Source organism: Narcine bancroftii, chromosome 9, assembly GCF_036971445.1.
Source record: "Narcine bancroftii isolate sNarBan1 chromosome 9, sNarBan1.hap1, whole genome shotgun sequence".
NCBI classification, from domain to species: Eukaryota; Metazoa; Chordata; class Chondrichthyes; order Torpediniformes; family Narcinidae; genus Narcine; species Narcine bancroftii.
Genome location: NC_091477.1, coordinates 44,086,407 through 44,108,956, shown reverse-complemented (window position 1 = coordinate 44,108,956; position 22,550 = coordinate 44,086,407). Strand labels below are relative to the sequence as shown.

The 22,550-nt window shown below is 39.9% G+C and overlaps 1 long non-coding RNA gene across 1 annotated transcript in view; it reads left to right on the top strand.

The window, feature by feature from the left end:
- Nucleotides 1–16,226, top strand: part of LOC138742901 (uncharacterized) — a 119,494-nt gene extending 103,268 nt beyond the window's left edge. Inside the window, exon 4 of the long non-coding RNA XR_011344514.1 lies at nt 16,141–16,226. This is a non-coding gene — a long non-coding RNA (uncharacterized lncRNA). The remainder of the gene's footprint in view (nt 1–16,140) is intronic.
- The last annotated feature ends 6,324 nt before the right edge of the window (nt 16,227–22,550 follow it).

The window sequence follows — 22,550 nt, the reverse complement described above, 5'->3', positions numbered from 1 at the left end:
GAGAAGAAGCATTTGGGTTTAATTGAGAGCCTCAAGTCCATGCACTGGAAGTCTGTAGCAGACTTCAACAGGATTCTATCTGAAGGTTGCGCCTGGCAATTGGAGTCAGGTGACTCAGGCAGCTGGAGTTGAAAAGCTCAGATCAGCAGGAAGCTGATTGGGCAATAGAGATCAAGTGATCCAGGGTGGTATTAATTCACTTCAACTCAGCAGTTCAGGGAGAAGGCATTATTGATTGGAGTTCCACATAGTACGTGTAGCAGTGAGTAGGAAATTTACACTAATTAGTTTTTTTTTCTACAAGTCTGTAGTTCCCACTTTAGTCTAATTAGCTAATTCCCACAAAATTGGAGTGGAAGCAAGTCACTCTTGATCCTGAGGGGTTGCCTAAGATGTTTGAGTAAAGCCTTTGGGAGTGGTGCATGATGTATATTGCGCTTGATTGTGCATAGCCAGGTCTCTCCATTCATTAGCCCATAGCATAGAGCATCTGGGATTAAAATCATGGATCACCAGGCTAATGCATAGGTTCCAATGAGATCTCATTGTATTCCACATCTGAGCATTATGTCTTGTGGTAACATCTTGGATCATGGAGTTGTAAAGCACGGAAACAAGCTTCTCGGACCAACTTGCATGTATGGACCAAATAGTCTGTCCAAGCTAGTCCCATTTGTCTGGATTTGGTTCATATTCCTCGATGAGACTTCTGAAATCAAGAATTAAGGAGAGATTAATATATGATTTTAGACAGTAATCGATATTCAAACTGCATATCATACATTTCTTTTGCTTGAGTTTTTTAATGAATTTGAATTCAAAGGGTGAAAAACTGGATAAGGTTTCATAATGAATTGTCAAAATGAACAATGTTACTTGTACGTGTACAATTTAGATACATTATTTGTAAGCACTTTGTACAAAGCCTACTGTTTATCTGGCAAACAAGTTAAACTGAACTGACTTTATTCATGTATTCTTGTCCTCAGCGGGGACAATCCTTCCCAATCACAAATCTAAAATTAACAAATAGTTTATTTTATTAAGTATAGAGGACTCAGGTTTATTTTCTGTTTGTTTTTGGAGGCCCCGTACAACGGGGGGAGGAGAGGGAAGTCAGAATGAAAGGCTGTTTTTGTGTAAAAGTCTCAGAGAACCACTGCAGGAAGCTTTGGGGACAGGGTGGTTAGTGTGAATCATGTTCATTTTTTTTACATTTACAGTGTATGTATAGATTAATGTCATTTGGCAGGCTTGAACGATCATACTGCAATCATATTTTGTGCTCATGTCACAAGGTTAAAGGAAAACTTTCCAAATTATTTGATTGAAAATAATCAGATAATAAAATAAATATTGAGATAAAGCAGATATTAGTGGGAGGAAATAAAAGTAATGAAAAGTAGTTATTTTTAAAGAAGGTCTCATATGAATAGAGAGGAAAGAGGAAGGAGAGGAAACATACTTTACGGAAGGAAATCTGGAGTTTCAGAGCAAGGTAGCTAAAGATAGAGCAGCCCAGCGTGGGCAGAAAAACTAACGTAAGATGATTAACTCAGGCAACTACACCTCAGTGACTGTATTGTGCATGCTTGGGGACTGAGCTCCAAGTCATCATTGACCTGTTCACTAAAATATATGAGAAGGCGGACCTAACTCTCACAGCTAAACACAGAGGTCTTCTAACAGACTATCCTTGCTGCACCATGCTTTCCTCCAAAAATTAAGGTTCACAGAAGGACTCTGGAAAATATGACAGTTCCTCTCGCCAAAAGGTGACATTGACAACCACCACGTAAGCTTGGCTTTTGGTCAGTGTGTAACGGAATGCTTGGAGATCAAGACCTCAGGCTTCCAATCAGTTAGACTTTGATTTTTCTGAAAACTTTGATTCTTTGATGCATTCATGCAGACCAACTGCCTTCCAGAAGCACAACTAACTGGGCCTTACTTCTAGCTCCATTAAATTAGCAGGATATTTAACCAGGGGACATGCTAGTCAATGAAATACATCCACATGGTTACACAGTCTGAGGTTTAGCACAAAATAAAAGATGGAAGAACAGGCCATTCAGTCCATCTTGACTATCTGCCATTCAAGTCACGGCTGATGTATTCTTCCTTTCAACCTCATCTCCTCCCCCGCCCCCCCCCCCATATCCTTTGATGTCCTGACTAATCAAGAACCTATCAACCTCTGCTTTCAATCTAACTAACTGTGGCAACAAATTCCACAGATATTTCACTAATATAGTTGCTGAACAGATTAATCCCATTTTCATAACTGTTACCATGTAAGTACCTGTGAAAATAATGAAGATTTCTCTTTTGTAAGAGACTGTGTGAGGATGCAATGCTGGGCTCAAGCATATATAGAGTGAATAAACAAATGTTAAATCCTTTGGAATTCTTCAGTGGGAATGAATAGGAAGCTGCTGTTGGGATTGGGTAAAAGATTTTTTTTTAAACTATGACTGATTTCACAATATGTTTAAAAATGTTTGTCAACAGTTAGTCAGAATTACATGTGTTCTGAATGTTATCCCCACTTGTAATGCAGATTTGACCTTGGATTCCTTTCCTAGAGTGGTTGCTGGCAATCCATACGTAAACTAAACAGTGGCTTCATTGACCCAACACTTGTCTTCAGGTCCAATATATGGTTACACGGAGACTGTATTTTAGATTTTTTAAAAAGACTTGTAGAACATATGTTTGATTACAAATAGATTTAAAGTATAAGATTCATTAAAATGTTAAATGTTATGGTTGAGAAATGCATGATATTTGTGAAATTTAAAGATAGCTGTAAAATTTCATTTAAATTGTATCTTTCAATTCCAGACTCCCTGCTGATGATGCTTGATTCAACTTTCTTTACAGTTGCCCTCTTTCTTTCCCAGTTCCCATAACTCTTGTTGAGATGTTGTTCCTCCAATTCCACCAGTCCTCTGATGTTGTTTTCAAATAGCCATTCTTAACTTGGAAGCTTTATCAGTAAGTGTCCATAGGTTATTTAACCCAGGGGGTGGGGTGCAACACAACAGATGGTTGTTGATCCAATCTAACTTCTCGATTTTTCCAGTCAGGTCATGGATAATAATTAGGTATAGGAATCCTCCTGGCTATTTCCACCTCTAGTGCCCTCTTCTTAGACCAGGGTGTATCTCACCCTGGCTGACTTCAATTTCCTCAGCGGGGACCAGGAAATAAATTCACATGCTCTGATCCCCACTGCAGAACACCTTGCAGAGCATTTCTTTATGGAACCATCAGGAAACGCTTTAATAAAAGCAGGCAATATTGGAAACACCAAGTAAATTGGCCTGTGTATCTTCCCACAGATGCTGCTTGGCCTGCTGAGTCTTTCCAGCATTTTCTATTTTGAGTTCAGATTTACATCACCTGCAGTGCTTTTGTTTTCAGGAACATTCTTACCTGGGAGGGCCACGAGGAGAACCATAATTTCAACTAAAACACCTCTAGCAACTAGTTAACAAGTATCATTATCAGTTATTTTTCATTTCCTAAAAAACTTTCTTCTCCCATCTCTTCTAGCAAGATTTGCTATAGCATTTAAGACACCCATTGGCACCTCATCTAAGTGACCATTATTTAAGTACTAGCTTCCACCGTGACCAAACAACTTTGTTCACCAAATTGCAAAACGCATTGAATTCCAGCAGTATTCGATGGAAAGCAATTGGAAACATGAGGATAATTCATTTCTTAATGCTGTGCCTTTTAAACCTATATTCATGGCTCTAGCATCATTTAAGGCTAGAGAATGCAGCACAAAATATCATACTATTTTGAAGTGATGTCACAATTAGAATTGTGAATATTGAGCTGAATCACAGAAGGTTGCTGCCAGGTTTGAGAACTGAATCTGCCTCCAAGCTCTGCAACTGGACTATTGCATTCTGGGCCAGCATATTTGTTTCCTAGTTTTATTCATAAAATATGCATGTGATAGAGAAAGGGTTACATCTGTTGGATAGCTGGAAGGAGTTGCTCATTGAGGTCAGTATGGGTTAGAGTGGGCATCAGAGCAGAGCAGGCTTGATTACAAAGTTATTGATCCATTCAGGGTGATGGATATTAATTCCATTGTATGTCTGCCTGATGAATGTTTACTAACAAAATTATTTCTGGTATCTATGGACTTGAAATTCACGTATGCAACTAGGTTGATAAGTTTTTGAGTTTATGCAATTCATGTGGTATTGGTTGAGTTAAAAATTAATTTTATGCAAATTGTCCACTTGGGACATTCAGCTTTGTTTCTTTTGAATTCAGAACAAAAACTGGTCCGATTAGGAAGGGTCACAAACTCCCCCTTTCATGGAGAATTAAAATACCAATGAAGTTGATCCAAATTAAGCCACTCTACTTCACTTTCTTCTTGACCACACTACAATGCTTCATCATTTGAAGTGACAGGATCACAGCAGCTGGAATTTCCAGGGGGAGTCTCCTGATCTATTGCCATAGTTGAGTTTCTCCAGGGGCTCCGCTGATCCATGTTAAATTAATTGCAGGAGGTCAGGAGAACATTTCAGAATTTTTTCTCCATTCATTTCTGAGCTATTTGGAACACAGTTTTTTTAAATTCTCAGAATATTTTCATCATAATCATGTGACATGAAGAATTTATTATTTTCATTTTGAATGGTATTGTTTTGAAGAAGTTTTTTTTTAAAATCAGGGTTTAAGAAGTAGGTGCAGGAATAAGCCACTCAAATCTGCTTTTCTATTCCATAAGATTGTGGCTGATTTGATCATGGCCCCAGTTATGTTCTCCTGCTTGTTCCTAATAGCCCTTCACTGTACTACCGTCAAATTTCTATTTGTTTCAGCCTTGGATACATTCAATAATTCGGTCTCCTCAGCTCTGTAAAATAGAAAATTCCAAAGATTCACCTCCCTCTGAGGGAAGAAATGTTTTCCTCTCTCTATCACTGAGTATCAGATGGTAATGTGGATTTGATTTCCCAGCATTGGTCCCCATGGAATCCAACTTGTTGCATATTGCCAGCATGAAAATGATTCCATCCTGACTGTTTTCTGTTCTTTAACTATCCATTCTAACATGTAGTTGTTGTATCTTACATAACTAGGTAGCTGCTGCAAGTGAGAATTTCAGTGCATCTTTATATTGTACATATGGATCTGACTAAAAACTCTCACAGCATACTGTTATTAGGTGACTTTTTAATGACTCCTCATTGGACGCCCTTTGGAGATGTATATAGACAACGTCTACTGGCTCCCCTTTGTTCATCGAACTAGTTACATCCCACCCAACTTTAATACATACCACAAACACAAATGTTATCAATTGAATTAATAATATAGAACATAGAACGATAGAGCACACTACAAACTCTTCAACCCACAATGTTGTGCTGACCTATGTCCTATCTAACCCTTCCCTGACTCACAGTCCATAACATTCATTCAAGATTCAACTTATTATCATAGTAATAAATCAGTGTTGTATTACATGAAATTTCTTTTTGTCTGTTGCAAGGCAGACAGATTTGCTTTTGGCAGGAATTGCCTAAGTGCCTCGTACAGTCAGTCTTACAGTCAGTCTTACAGTCAGTGAAGCAAAAGAGTCCCCCAGTGTCACCAAGTATCCGTAAATTCGCCTCCAGCACTCCTGCAGCCCCCGCAGCCACACAAAGCAGTTCAAACCATTGGCAACCTGAGCTCCAGATCTGAACCTCTGACATGGTCAGGAACCCTTTAGTGCCATCAGCACCTCCTCGCATCCCGGTTTCAATACCTGGTAAACCTCCAACCAGTTTGAGCCAGTCTCCCGACAGCAGTCTCCAGCAGCCCACGGCATTCCATGGGTTCCTTGCCTTGAGTCCCCAGCAGCCCACGGCATGCACTAGTCCCTCGGTGACAGAGCCCCTCACTGGTCTGCCACCATGGTCACCGTTCGCATGGGTCATCTCCTCTGCTTCTCCTTCTTAGACGGTGAGTGATCTTCCCATTCTCTAGTGCCCTGCTCCAGTCATGTAAGAGTTTGAAATATTTGCCTTTTTAACTGCCTGCTGTACCTGCATGCTCGCCTTCAGAGACTGGTGTACAAGTACCCCAAGGTCTCTCTGCACTTCCCCAACTCTTAATCTATTACCATTCAAATAGTAATCTGAAATTCACCATCAGGAATTCACCAAGACAATGGTTACTTAAACAAAATATTTAAAAAAATTTCTTCATACATAATAAGATCAATATTTAACTTATGAACGGTTTATGCCTGCTCTTGCTCACTGCATCCACATTTCAGCTAGTTTCACTGAACAGCTTTTTGCCTGCATTTTTACAGTTTTTGTAGCCCCACCAATGGCATCATGAAGAAAGCCTCCACTTCCTCAGGAGTTTACGGAGGAGCTAGTGGAGTTGTTCAAGTGAACCGGTATGGACTTAAAGGGCCGACATGGCCCGTTTCCGTGCTGTAAATGGTTATATGGTTATATGGTTACTATCAACTTAACCCCCCCCCCCCACTTCTAATTCTAAGTGCACATGTAAGTAATGTGTATGTGTTCAGCAAACTTCTTTATTTCATTGTCTAATCATTCACTTTTTACCTCTCCAAGTCACTGATATCAGGCAATTTTCAAACTGCACCAAATTTAGCCTTTGCGATCTTCACCAGGCTCTGGTGCTTTAAATTAAATTGTTACCACTCAGGAAGGTTCTTTTATTGTTTCAGAAAGAGAGATATTTGTTGTTTGTTGGACACACACAAATTGATCTCCTTCAATCATCCAATTCAGCATATTGCAAAAGAAACGTCCCCTCATGGGTTTTCCAAAAAAATAACCTCTTCTTCCAGGTTACCACAGAGAATTCTTCTTTTTCCCCTATTTCAGGAGAAACACATTAACCAGCCAACTCCTCTTGTAATTGGACTACAAGGGTTTAGTCCAATTCGGATCTCAAAACCCATCTTCAAATGGGTCTCCCAATTTTGCAGCCGTCACCACGAACCTGCTGCAGTAAACTGACTGGCTCTCTCTCTCTCTCTGACCCCTTTTACAACATCAGACTTCAAGCTATCACCAATTTTAATAGCAATAAAAAATTAATCAGTTTCTGAGCATGGACATCTGTTCTTTTAAAGACAATAGTCCATTCCAATTTTACTTGAAGTCTTCATGTGCACTCTTCATGGCTTCTGTAAAGACACTGGCAGACATGAAGTCTATGCTTAGGCATAGTTCTTGCATTTCAAATGAGATATCTTTTGCAGAAGGTTACTGAGATGTCTGTTTGTAAAGTGTACCCAAACTAATACCTAAACCTCTCACAATCTAATCTTACCCCATAAAGATACATTTATTCCATAATTGTATTAACTTATTCTGTAACAATACACAATAAATGATAGGGCACTGAGGAGTAAAGAGGAGAGATCAGGGAATAGATATATTGTTCCCTGAAGGTGGTGTCCCAGGTGGACAGGGTTGTAAAGAAAGCTTTTGGCATCTTAGCCTTCATAAATCAATGTACTGAGTATAGGAGTTGGGATGTTATGTGGAAGTTGTTTAAGACATTGGTGAGGCCAAATTTGGAATATTTTATCTGTTCTGGGCATCTAACTACAGGAAGGATATCAGTAAGATAGAAAGAGTGCAGAGGAGATATACTAGGATGTTTCTGGGTCTTCAGTAGTTGAGTTACATGAAAAGATTAAACAGATTAGGACTTTATTCCTTGGAGCAAAGAAGAATGAGGGGAGATTTGATTGAGATTTACAAGATTATGAGAGATATAGACAGAATGGATGCAAGTAGGCTTTTTACGTTTACACTAATGGAAATAAATACAAGAGATCATAGTTTTAAGGTGAAAGGGGAAGGTTTAGGGGGAACATTAGGGGGAAGTTATTAACTCAGAAAGTGGTGGGAGTGTGGAATAAGCAGCATCTGATGTAGTGAATGCAGGCTCGATCTTGTGTTTTAAGAATAAATTGGATAGATATATGGATGGGAGAGGTCTGGAGGGTTATGGAATGGGAACAGATCAGTGGAACTGGTGAGATGATGGTCAGTACAGTCTAGAGGGGCTGAATGGCCTGTTTTCTATGCTGTAGCATTCTATGGGTCTTAAAGTAGTTTACGATAAGAGTAGTATGGAGAATTTAATAACCTTAATAACTGTTGGGGGAAAAAAACTGTTCTTGAACCTTGAGATGTCTTTGGGATTGTGAGAAATTGAAGTTTATTGGAAATGGAAATCATTCTGTTTTCTCCACTGGAACCCAAATACATGAAGCCTCAAACTCAATGTACAGTTTATGAAACAAGGAGCATGTTTCAGAAGCACTGACTTTCCCTGACTGTCTCATCTGATATCAATGCTGATGTATCAAATTGAACTACTGCTGTGGTCAACATCAGCTAAGTTAATGTAGGTTCAGAATGTTCCTAATGTTCTAGACTGTACTGACCAAATCCCACACTGCATTTATTCATTGGGTCATCATTCATTTCAATGGCAACATTGTTCAAGATTTTAACAGTACACAGCTACCAGAAAAGGAATGAGACAGCAGTTAAAATCACCTTGCCCTGGATCTGTCCTACCCTAATTTTAACCCATTTAAGAACACTCACTTAGTATACCAGATTCCTGTTTTGCACTTGCAGGTAGCTCAGATTTCCAGAATCCACAATATCTAGTTTTTTTGAAAGCTGAGAACTCTCCCTTATTCGACTTATTAAGCACATGACCGCCACGGGGCCACTACCCCCATGGGAGACCCTGTTATTTGTATGAATGTCAAGAGGCTGATGTTGGGTTGTGTGACATTCCAGTCCGAACAGATAGGAAGTCAGCTGACAGGGCGTGAGTCAAAATACCAAAGGGCATCTAATCTGTGGCAGGTACTGATCTAAAGTTGAAGGCCAGCTAATTGTCCTGATTGCCTCTATATATTCAGAAAATACAAGTTCTTTGATAATTTCTTAGAAGTTGTAGGCCTTAGTGCAGCCTTGAACAGATAACACAGAGGCTATTTTAATGGAACACTGTCACTTTCTTTCTAAAGCATGGTAAATATTGCGTATTGGTTAATATTAACATCACCTTTGAGAAAGCTGGTTTGAATACAAAACCATATGCCTTTATTATACATGTGATAGCAGATACAATTTTTAACATTGCTTGGCCTCAGAATAATATTTATTACTACACTCATTCACGTCCATTTGGACTGGGGATATATTCCTATCAACACACTGATTTCTCAGGAAACAAATCTGTGCTAAGAGAATTTTAAAAAAAATAAAATACACAATGCCGGAGGAACTCAGCAGATCAAACACCATACTTTATATAGCAAAGATAAAGATATATAACTAATGTTTTGGGCCTGAGCTAACAGAATGCCAAGCCAATGCCTTTGGCCAAAAGGTGAATCAAGTGCAGAAAATCAGTAGAATTGCTTCAAACACTACCAATGCAATTTGGATGCATTTGACTGGATGAGACTTTGGTTGACCATCTCACCTGGAAGGATTTTTGGAACTAGCACGTTCTCTCTACACTTTCCTGAAATGTCAGCAACATTGATCCTGATGTACCAAATGAGATTGAATGGCTAACCCACTGCCTTAGACATGACAGTTCAACTGCTGAGCAAAGCTAAAGATTATTACTAATTCTATTATTAGAAACCCAAACAATATAACTGAAGAAAAATCACAACATAGAGGAATTTTCCAATGAAGATTACATATTCACAGACATAAATTGGAATTTTCAAACCTATTATTTATGGAGAAATAAGATCCACCATTCTGTGTCAAGATTTGCAACTTATTCTTTACGATATTCATTATTTACACAAATATTAAATGATTCTGTACTGCAATTTTAAGTGGATGTCAGGAACAAATAGTAGAAACATAAATGTTGGAGGAACTCAGCAGGTCAGGCAGCGTCCATAGAAAGTAAAGATACAGAACAGCAGGGATTGCAGAGGGAGAGCAGAGAGAGACTCTCACAAAACTCCCTTCAAAGAGAGGAGAACTTTTTCAGGATGTTCATCCTTTGAAAAGATTTCACAGAGGAGTAAAGAGTGATCAGCAAAGAGTAGCTGTGGTTAAAAGAGATTCAGATCAATGGTTAACAGACTGTAAGACCCACTCATGGCAGGGCACATCATTTTAATTGGTGGAAGAAGACAAGCGATGTCTCATTTATGATGTCAGATGGATTTCTTGGAGAGGAAGATTTATGTCCATTGAACTGCAGCTGAAAGAGTGTGGTTGATCTGGTTTAAAAAAACTGCAGACCTCTGAACTGATCAGTTTATACACCCTATTACAATCTAACTTTTTTTCATGGGTAAATAAAACTGGTACGGAGGCTTTTCACACATCAGTGGTTTTCTATTGAGCTTCGATTATCAGAGTAAAATGATGTCTCCTTCACCTGAAAAAGACCAAGGAATAACTGTTTACTCCTGTACTGCCTAGCTTTGCAGAATTGAGAACTAGTGTATTATTGAGTGTTCTCCACTGGACATTAATCAATTTTCTAATTACTGTGTCTCTCTTCAGGAAAGGAAAACCTTATACTTCGATTATACCCCATCATTCAAAGTTTCTCTATTCAGATGATCCAATAATTTAATGTTTCAACCCACTAAACCCCCATTTTAATTACGTACAAGATAATTTTGTCATTTTTATTTCAAAAATAGTTCTACAAAAATATTGCAAATCTATAGAGCATGATAATAGGCCAGGGGTCAGAATTAACCACAGTAAATTTCAAATGGATGGATGTTACTTTGATCATAAGATTTTTGTGCAGATATGAGATGTGAAATTTATTTTCAGGAAAGTATCCCCGATATCAAAATATTTTCAGGCAACTTCTCTTCACAATAGAGGAGCTCAGGATAATGAAGGATTAAATTAAAGGTGATAGTTTATTATCAGTGTGGCTCAAATATTTAAAGTGAAACATTAAAGTCTGTAGACCCAGTGATTACAGCAAAAACACAGATGCTGGAGGAACTCGGCTGGTCTCTGTGTCCAGAGGAAGTAAAAATATATTACCGATGTTTCGGGCCTGAACCCGTTCTCAAGATGGGAGTAAAAAAAGAGACAGGCATCTATATAGAAGCCCAGGGGAAGAATGGGAGGAGGAGTACAGACCAACAGACAACATAAAATTGATTTTGGCTCTATGAAAGAAGACAAAAAAAGGGTTTGAGTATAGGAACAAGGTTACCTTACGGCAGCTGTACAGGGCCTTGGTGAGACCACACCTGGAGTATTGTGTGCAGTTTTGGTCACCTTATCTAAGGAAGGATGTTCTTGCAATGGAGGGAGTGCAGAGGTGATTCACCAGGCTGATACCTGGAATGGCAGGAATGACTTATGAGGAAAGATTGCGCAAATTGGGATTGTACTCGCTGGAGTTTAGAAGATTGAGAGGGGATCTCATAGAGACATATAAAATTCTGGCAGGACTGAACAGAGTGGATGCAGATGGGATGTTTCCAATGATGGGAAAATCCAGAACCCGGGGCCATGGTTTGAGGATAATAGGCAAACCATTTAGGACCGAGATGAGGAGGAATTTCTTTACCCAGAGGGTGGTGAATCTGTGGAATTCATTGCCACAGAGGGCAGTAGAGGCAGGTTCATTTAATATATTTAAGAGGGAATTAGATATATTTCTTCAGTATAAGGGTATTAAAGGTTACGGAGAGAAGGCGGGGACGGGGTACTGAACTTTAAGATCAGCCATGATCTCGTTGAATGGCGGAGCAGGCTCGAAGGGTCGAATGACCTTCTCCTGCTCCTATCTTCTATGTTTCTATGTTTCTATGCTAGTTTTTGGAGTCCTCTGGGCTCATAACAGCATGTCCTACCTTGGTTTGCCCTTCCAAAATGCATCACCTCACACTTGTCTGCATTAAACTCCATCTACCATTTTTTGGCCCATTTGGTCCAGATCCCTCTGCAAGCTTTGAAAATCTTCCTCGCTGTCCACAACACCTCCTATCTTTGTGTCATCAGCAAACTTCCAGATATAATTTATCTTCAATTTAATATATCCTTAATTTAATTTATTCTTAATTTAAATGAATCCACCAAAAGATCTGTCTGCACCTTTGAACAATCACATTTTTGCACTTACTACCTCGTTAAACATTCATTTCTATATCCTTTATATAATTCTGGGGCCTCATGTGGTCATTTATACTATTATGGATGTATTTGTGTGGCTGAAGCAAGTAGGCATAAACACAAGTACAAAGACAATATATACTCCTATCATATCGGTTCACTTATTAAAATGAACACTCAGGAAGTCAGAGAGATGTAATCCATGAATGAAAAAGATTACAATCTCGTGTCAACTCCAAGTAAGAAATTCAGTGTATGTGTTCATTGTACTTGTGTGCTTGACAATAAACTCATTATCATAAGGTCCAACTCCTTTATGGCACCCATAGTTTGAAAACTTATTAGGTTCTTTGAAGATATAAAATCTGGCTGAACACTGTTAAGAGAAGAGTTAGCAAAGGTTTTCAAAGGTAAGGCAGAATGGAGAAGGAGTGAAAGTTTAGATCAGGGATATTTAAAAACAACTATTCCAAAGAAATGTAAGCCACTGTGACATTAAGTGAAGTGTCAGTTTCTTCAATTGGGTATCAAGCATCACTCTTTCCTTCCCAGGTTATTTTCTTACCCTTCTGAACTGGAGACTTTGCTTCCCAAGTGCAGGTAGTCCGTAATTGGGACCACAGGATTGGTCATAAATGGTCGCAAGTCGGATTTGCATGGCTTATTGAGGTATTAAAGTAATTTTTCCAAAGAAATTCAATAAATGAACTTTTAATGATGAATCTCAGCATGTGTATAGTTTAAAAAAAAATTCCTGTTGTGTGTGCATGTGGATGTAACTCGTGTAACTTCTAAGTTGAGGACTCCCTGTATAAATAATCAAGACGATATTTACAGTAATTTGGATGATCTGTTTCATCCCATTTTGTTGAATTATTTAGTTAAAGTACAAATGAGTTATAATTCTTCAAATGTGTTTAATTACACCAAGTGTTGAGGTTTTGAAACCTTTTTGTGGCAGAATCCTTTATGAAATTCTACTTTGGTGTCAATGTAATTTTACGGAGGCAGCAGACTGGGCCTCAAAAACAGCAGAAGGAGAGCTAGTTGACGCTGATTGAACCATGTTGCTTAGGCCTCCTGCCAAGAGTGCCCAGGTGCCTAAGGCCAGGATGGGGTGTGTTTGGCTCCTTGACCTAGCCTTGCTTTGTATAGAATACATTACATTAGTCTTGCTTCAGTGATCCTGCTTGGGCTGAATGGCAGCTTTTGCCATTGTCTGGACACAGTGTTTTCACTGTCGTCAGTGTATGCTCATGTGGGTTTGGTCAGGCCTGGGTATTGAGATGGAGATAATGGGGTGGGACCGGCTATTGTGTCCACCATGAGGAACAAAGGAAGTTATTTCAAGGGAGTTGGCTCGCTGTCTGATGTCTCCATTAGACTCCAGCATCGGCTTCAAAAGCAGACACAAAAAGGATTGAAGATCCAAAGGAACAATTACTGACTTTGAATGCCTGGAGTGAGCTGTCCAGCTAGCATCATGCTGACTGCATTCCTGGTGTGATCAATGATTACGTCAAATTCTTTAATTTGAAATGTGGAGGAAACTGTGGGGCATAGACTGAAATGGGTGGAAATAAAGTTTGATTTTGCTCACCAATGACAGGGGAATAAATGTTTTGTTGTGTTATAAACCAAATAAAATTTTCACCTTCAGTAGCTCCTGGGACCCAATTTATTTTGGATTTTGAGAGGCCAGAGGTTTGGAAAATTCTAAACATCTTCCAACAGGGGCCAAGTGTAGTGGCCATAAAGGAGGATTAAGCAATATTCAATCGTAGTTTTCCATTTGAATGTTGTTTCTTCCAGCCTTAATAAGATTCAAGATTCAATTGATTGTCATTGGAGTAAAATGGTGTCATATTACATGAACTTGCTTTTGCCTGCTGTAAGGCACAGATTCGCCATTGGCAGAAATTGTCTGAAGCGTCCCTTTCACACCACCGATTACATTGGAGTTAACACGTCAATATCGTGGGTCAAATCATGCGAATTGTGCAGTATGAAATGACATAACTGGGCAGTGTCAGAACCTGGCTGAGTTAACTCACCAATCACCTTCTAGCAGTGTGAAAGCACAACCTGCTCTCGCATTGTCACTGCTGGAGATGGGACAAGCCTTAAAATTTCGAGTTGTAGAATTACCTGAAAGTAATGGTGCAGTGTGAAAGGCTACTGGAGGCTTGACCATGAGAAAGGGGGTAGACAGAGAATGTGAAGCAAAGGAGAGTCTCCCCACCACCCCCCCCCCCCCCGAGTCACTGAGTGTCCTCCAACTCCTCTGCAGCCACACAGAGTCCAGTCCAAACCATTGGCAACCCAAGCTCCAGATCCGAACCTCCAACACGGTCAAGAGCCCTTCAGTACTTTTACCTTCAGCACCTGCTCGCATTTCGATTCTGATACCTGGTATCCCTTCAGCCGGTTTTGAGCCAGTCTCCAGCAGTCCACAACCCAGCGTGAGTATCCTGATAGCAGTTTCCAGCAGATCACAGTCTCCATGTATTCCTCGCCTCGAGTCGCCAGCAGCCCGCCACATACATTCAATTACAGAGTCCCCTCATTGGTTCGCCTCTGTGATCACCATCCCATGGATCATCTCCTCTGCTTCTCCTTCTCAGATGGGGGATGGCCTCCCCATTTTCTAGTACCCTCACAAGTCCTCTGTTCCCCTGGAGTCAGCAATCCCTCGTGGCTGCTGCCGGTCAGAGGCGCCGCTATCTTGGGCACAGACCCCACCATTGTGGGATTTTAAATAAAACCACTGTTAGCTCCTTTAATGGGCTGTTCAAAGCCTTGTGGAGCTGACAGGAGTTGACTGGGGAGTTGGACCCCGCAGGAGCGCTGCATCCTGCACAGTGCTGCCGTTCAAGCGGTTCTGGAAGTGCTACTGTAATAAATTTAATTATATATGGTTGTGCAAAAAAAAATGTACACAGTGTAATTTTGTAAACAAAGAAAGAACTATAACAGATAACAAATATAAACAAACTGTGCAATACAGAAAGAACAAAAAGAAAATCAATAAAATGCACAAGTAAGAGTCCTTAAATGAGTTTGTTGTGTCTGATGGTGGAGGGGTAGTAGCTGGTCCTGAACCTGGTGGTGCGAATCTTGTAGAATCTATACCTCTTTCCTGATGACAGCAGCGAGAACAGAATGTGTGCTGGGCGGTGAGGGTCTTTGATGATTGCTGCTGCTCTCCGATGGCAGCGCTACCTGTCGATGCACTAAATAGTGAGGAGGATTTTGCCTGTGATGTCCTGAGCTGTGCCCACTACCTTTTGGAGGGCTTTACTCTCAGGGGTATTGGTGTCTCCATACAAGACTGTGATACAGCTGGTCAGCACACTTTCAACCACACCTTTGTAGAAATTTGCCAGAGTTTCTGGTGTCATACCAAACCTCTGCAAGCTCCTGAGGAAGTAGAGATGCTGACGTGCTTTCTTCATGATGCCATTGGCGTGTTGGATCCAGGAAAGATCCTCCAAGATAGTGACTCCCAAGAACTTAAATTTGCTCCTCCTCTAATCTCCCAATGATCACTGGATTGTATGCCTCTGGCTTTCCCTTCCCAAAGTCAACAATCAGCTCCTTAGTTATGGTGACATTGAGTGCAAGGTTGTTGTTGGTGCACCATTCAGCCAAGTTTTCAATCTCCCTCCTATATGCTGACATCCCTTTCCTTTATACAACCCACTACCATGGTATCGTCAGCAAATTTATAGATAATGTTATTGTTGTACCGAACCACACAGTCGTAGGTATAAAGTGAGTAGAGCAGGGGGCTAAGAACACAGCCCTGTGGTGCTCCAGTACTGATGGAAATTGTGGAGGAGAAATTCTTAACGATCTTCACTGACATAAATTTTGTACCAAAATTGACAATGGGCCTCGACATTATCTAAGACCTAATATATTTTGCAAGAAATTCTCAATTATACTGAATAGATCTTTTCTTTAGAGAGAAACCAAAAGCTGCAGAGGCTGGAAACTTCAACAAACAAAGAATTTCTGGAGGACCTCACCAGGTCACACAGCACCCACAGGTAGAAATGGTTAGTCAATATTTTAAGTCTGAACCATTCATTAAACTAAAGAGAAGAGGTGGTATTACATATTATTATGAGCCCAAAGGACCCCAAAACCCAGCAGCAATAGACATTCACCAAGACAAGTAGTTTTTAAAACAAAAGTTATTTTTAATTAACTTTAAACATGAAAACAGAATCAAACTTTAACTTATCTCTATACTTAACTAACCCAAATTAACCCCCTTCTAATTCTAAGTGCATGTGTATGTAATGAGTGTGTAAATTTAAGAAAAGTTCTTTGGTTCACAGTTCAATCTCTTTTCTCCTTTTTCCTAGTTCTCTGGATGCAGGCAATTCTTATACAGTGCACAGAATTTAACATGTATAAAGTTCACCAGGCTTTGGTGCTCAAAGGTAAATGTTTACTGCTCAGGAAGGTTCTTGTAGGGTTTGCAGAGAGAGATTTGTGGTTCCATGATTTCTACAAAAGAGGTACCACCATTAGTCACCTCAAGGTCTCGCTGATGAAACTTGCCCCATCAGGGTTTTCCAGATGGTAACCTCTTTCTTTCAGGCCACCACAGAGTTCCTTTCTGTTCCTCTTATTCCAAGAGAAACATCAGACTGATAGCACTCCAGTTATCTGCCGCTTTGGAGCTTTCTGTTTCCAACCAGCTCTTCCTGGCTTGTACTGTTCAGCTCCTTTAGTGTCACCCACAGTAGCTGGGAGAGCTTGTTAATTTGTCTCTCTCTCTCTCTCTCTCTCTCTCTCTCTCTCTCTCCAACTGAGACTCCTGAAACCCCATGTAACTCTCTCACTTGCAAAACCTCCACTTTCTTCAGCAAACAACAGGAGTTCTTCTCCTTAGTCAAGATGTTGTCTTAGATAACAAAACCCAGGAGTGACCTTTCTGTAAGCACTTTGCAGAAAGGTACTTGTTGCCAGTTTGTCTCCTCCAAAACAATGGTCTTTCATTTTATGATGTCAGTTCAATTAGCACCTCCTTGTGAAATGTGCATCACATTCTCCAGAGATCCTGCCATGTTATTGAATATGAATTCTTCAGTCTTTCAAATAAGATCTGTTTTAAAATGTGTTTATGTATGTAACATTACCAAATTCCCAAATATTTATAATCCATTACAATATATAAAGGGGGAAAGAAACTGGGGAAGGGTTCCAGAGTTGGGAAGGGAGAAGTAATGAGAAATGAATTGGAAATTACATGATTACTACACAATTAAGATTTTTCTTCCTGAACATTGGGGGTAGTTTGTGAATTTTGGTTGTTCATCACGAAAGTTACCTTAACATTTTCCTTTCACATATAGTTTTTTTGTAGATATAACCTATGTTTGTGATTTCCTGTCATATTCTAAGTCTACTTCAAGCATACAAAACCATGAATTGTAATATGTCATTGAAAACTTACTTTTTGCATTTATACTTGGACTTCTTCCCTGCTGATCTTGATGCAGTCAGTATGAACATGGTGAAAGACTTCACCAGGACATTGCGACCCTGGAAAAGCAGTATCAGGGCAACTGGAATCCATCAAAGCTGGCCAAGTATTGTTGGACACTGACATGAGAGGCATCAAATGCTGAGTTCAAACAAAAATGAGCGGCAAAACATTTTAAAATTAGTTGAACTAACGCAATGTGTCAGCATCATTATGTGATTAAACATGCTAAATTCAATAAAAGTTAATTTAATATTTCTCCAGCTTCCTACATGATCCAGCAAATCTAAAATTATCTTTGTGTTCAGTTTGAATAATCCCCAATTATTTTTCAGGAAGCAAACTAGTGTAATTGGCCCCAGAGTGAAAAGTATCAGTTTAATCCAGTACACACATTGTCCTGCAAAGCAGTAAATTAACATGATGTCAGTGGAGGTATTTCCAGCAAGTTTGCATCTCAAGCTCATCCCCATCAAGTGGAGGGATTCTTTCTAAACAAAGTCCAGCAAATGGAGAGGAAAGATCTGAAGCAATGTTCTGGTCAAGGGGCTGTGGGTTATTGCATGCCTCATAAACTGAAAATCACGTGATTATCATAGAAAGGGGCTCATCCCTGAATTCTTCTCCATGTTGCTCCTTTTTCTAATAGCATTCCTAATTTGTTAAAATATTCAATGCAGGATAAGTCACTGTCTTTATCCCATTACATTTGCTTGCTATAATTTGCATTGACATTGAATTTTCATGCACAGAAGTTCCAACAGAGAAATTTGAGTGATTTTTACACAGGGCCCATCACCTCAATGTCTAGTGGTGAGAATATTCTATACTGGGGGATTTCCCCATCTAGCCTTTGCAGTGCCTGCACCAAAATTCAATACGTTCCTCACCATGTAGTCCTGCACCTTTGAATGTGCCAGACACCAGTGTTTGGCTGCAATATTCTTTTTGTACTAAAAGGCCAAAATGTTTCATGCAGTTCAAAGTACATTTTTCAGCAAGAAAGTCATGTCTTTCCTCTGCTAAATTTCTCCAGCACCTTTGTGTATTGCATATAAATAAAAACTGTTTAATTCAAATCACAAATTTAAATAATTGTGATAAATTGACCTCGGTCTAGTGTCTGCACCTTCTGGTCACAGAAGCATAGAGGATTAAAAAAACTTTATCCCAATCTTCAGAGGGTTTACACATGGATATACATGTAATTTTAAATTTAGATATACAGCATGGTAATGGACCCTTCCGGCCATAAATCTACAATCTCCCTCTGTTTTGAAGGAAGGGAGGAGGTCATAGGGAGTCCTTATAGGCAACGCCAAATTTGAACCCAGGTCACTGATGCTGTAATAAAATTGCACTAACTGCGTTGCCCTACCGTACTATCCTGTTTTCCCATGCTTTTTCATCTATTGTATTTTGCTTGATTCATTTAGTGATTCATGTAAGTCTGTTGGTGCACGTTATGCCCTTCCCCATTCTTTATCTTTTTTTTTAAATTTTTTATTTTTCACACCATAAATCACATTAGCCATGATATACACTATTTCTTTTTCACACATATACAGTGACTTTTTCTCCCCTCCCCCTCCTCCAAAGCCACCCCCCAACCCCCCCCCACCTCATCCATTTTAGGTATACAATCTAGGTTGCATTAAGCCAGTCAGACAATGTTGTCATTCAACAAAAATACACCAGAAATTCTACTGAGTCCATTCTTTTCTTTCCTTCTCCTTCCATCAACTTAGGTAATGTTTGTCCCCGGTAGGTTTTCGCTATTGTATTTAATGTAAGGCTCCTATACTTGTTCGAATATTTCAATATTATTTCTTAACCTATATGCTATTTTTTCTAATGGAATACATTTATTCATTTAAATTTAATAGTTTCTTCCTTTTAATTTGGTTATGTATTCCATTAATATTTAAAGTCATATAGTTCAGCGTAGCCCTTTTATATTTTGTTTATCTTCTCTTTCCGTTTTTCCATCATTACCTTTCCTCCTTTTCCATTTCTGTTTTCTTATTTTCAACTCTTTATAAGACAACATTCCTACAACATCCAACATTTTCCTTATTCTCCTATTTCTATCTTATTTATCCCCAATCTCCCCTTCCCCTCCTGAGTTGTCCTTTATCCCTTGTCGGACAACCACATCTCCCCTCTCCATTTGGATTTGCGAATCCACTCGCAAGCGTCAACTGATTTTGCAGTGACCGCTATTTCCCCTCATCCCGCCCCCCCCCAGAAAAGATTTCACTTTTCATATGTCACAAAGGTCACTCTTTTAATTCCCTCCTTATTCTCTCTATTCCATTACCTTCCCTTATTAATTCTTGTCTATACTATCTATATTTTCCTCTAAGTACAGATACATTCACGTATGCACATTGTCTCTATTCACTCTTATACCTCTTTACCCGCATACATATCAATCGTGATCATTTTTACTCTCATTACCCGTCTTCCTCCCTCAGTCTATTTTTGTAATTGTTCTGCAAATTTTCGTGCTTCTTCTGGATCCGAGAATAGTCTGTTTTGTTGTCCTGGAATAAATATTTTCAATACCGCTGGATGCTTTAGTATAAATTTATACCCTTTCTTCCATAAAATCGCCTTTGCTGTATTGAACTCTTTTCTCTTCTTTAGGAGTTCAAAACTTATATCTGGATAAATGAAGATTTTTTGCCCTTTGTACTCCAGTGGTTTGTTGCCCTCTCTTACTTTTTCCATTGTCTTCTCCAGTACCTTTTCTCTTGTAGTATATCTTAGGAATTTTACTACAATAGATCTTGGTTTTTGTTGTGGTTGTGGTTTAGAGGCCAATACTCTATGTGCCCTTTCTATTTCCATTTCTTGCTGTAGTTCTGGACATCCTAGGGTCTTAGGGATCCACTCTTTTATAAACTCCCTCATATTCTTGCCTTCTTCATCTTCCTTAAGGCCCACTATCTTTATGTTATTTCTTCTGTTATAATTTTCCATTGTATCTATTTTTTGAGCTAGTAGTTCTTGTGTCTCTTTAGTTTTTTTATTAGATTCCTCCAATTTCTTTTTTAAGTCTTCTACCTCCATTTCTGCTGCTACTGCCCGCTCTTCCATCTTGTCCATTTTCTTTCCCATTTCTGTTAAGGTCATCTCTATTTTATTCATTTTGTCTTCTGTGTTGTTTATTCTTTTTCTTAAATCCTTAAATTCCTGTGTTTGCCATTCTTTAAATGACTCCATGTATAAGAGAAAGTATATCCTTTATCTTGCCTTTCTTTTCTTCTTCTATTTCACTGTACTCTTCCTCTTCCTCTTCTTCTTCCTCTGGGTTGGCCATCTGTTGTTTCTTTGGTGCCCTTTCCTTCTCTTCTTTCTTGTTTCCATTGTCTTCTGTGGTCTCTTCTTGCTGCAGGTGTTCTGCAGCTGTCGTTGCCGGCTGTGGAGATCGACTCCCCAGCTGGTCCCCCCTCCCGTCGGTGTGTTTTTTTTCATGCGCGGTTGCGCACTTTTACTCGGCTCAGCGAGCCATTTTTGTAGTCCATTATTTACCGACCTGAGGGAGCGGGTTTCTCTCTCCGCAGCGGGCCTCTTCGGACCGGTAAGGCCTTCACCTTTTTCCTCCTTTGTCTTCTCTTCCTCTCTTCTTACCGTTGCTTTCGATTTTTCTTTTTTTTTCGCCATCTTCTTTCCACCTTTATACTCACTTTTCTGTAACTTTTATTTCTGTGCCTTTGTGTTTTCCTTTGTTTTTCCCGACTTTTCTGGAGAGGGCTGGAGTTCACCGTCCGGCCACTACTCCATCACGTGACTCCTCCCGGAACGAGTTCCAGTAGCAAGCTCTAGCGCGCTTCCTTAACTTCCTCTCGTTGTTTGTTCTCAATGCCTCTTGGATATCACTCGCTTGATCCACTGACCAGTCACCCTTCGTCCGTGAGTCCAGCTGAATCAGCTGGGGTGCACCTACCCCCGTCGTCGGGCACTGTCAGTGGAGGGAGTGGGATCCCGGACGAGCCCCCATTTGTTAGAAACAGAAATTGCTTGAGACAAAAATTGAGAACAAAGAACATTTATTATACAACAATGCAAAGTTGGGTGCTTCCCCTTACCCTGGGAATACACCCCCATTCTTTATCGATGGTAACAGAGTGAAGAGGGCATGTCCTGGGTGGTGGGGGTCTTTGAGGATAGAGGCTGCTTTTTAAGACATCGTTTCATGTAGGTGTCCTCGATGGAGTGAAGTCTGGTTCCTGTGATGTCGTAGGCTGAGTTAACAACCTTCTGGAGTTTATTCTTGTCCTGAGAGTTGGCCCCTCCATACCAGGCAGTGATGCAGCCTGCCAGAATGCTCTCCATGGTGCACCTATGGAAGTTTATGAGAGTCTTCGGTGACATATCAAATCTTCTCAGACACCTCACAAAGTATAGCTGCTGGCAAGCCTTCTTTGTGATTGCATCAATGTGGAGGCTCCAGGACTGATCCTTGGAGATGTTGACACCCAGGAATTTGAAGTTCATCATCCTCTCCACCACTGAGTTCTCAATGAAGACTGGGTTGTGTTCCGCTGGCTTCCTCCTGAAGTCCACAATCATCTCCTTGGTTTCATTGATGTCAAGTTCAAAGTTGTTATCATTTCATCATTCAACTGATCTAGCTCCCTCCTGTATGCTTCCTCATTGCCATTTGTGATTCTACTGACAACTGTGGGGTCATCAGCAAACTTGTAGATGGTATTGGAATTGTGCCTGGCACACAGTCATGGGTGTATAATGAGTAGAGCAGTGGGCTAAGTACACAACCTTGAGGTGCGCCTGTGTTGATGATCAGTGAGGAGGAGACATTGTTTCCAATTCGTACTGACTGTGGTCTTTCGATGAGAAAGTCAAGGGTC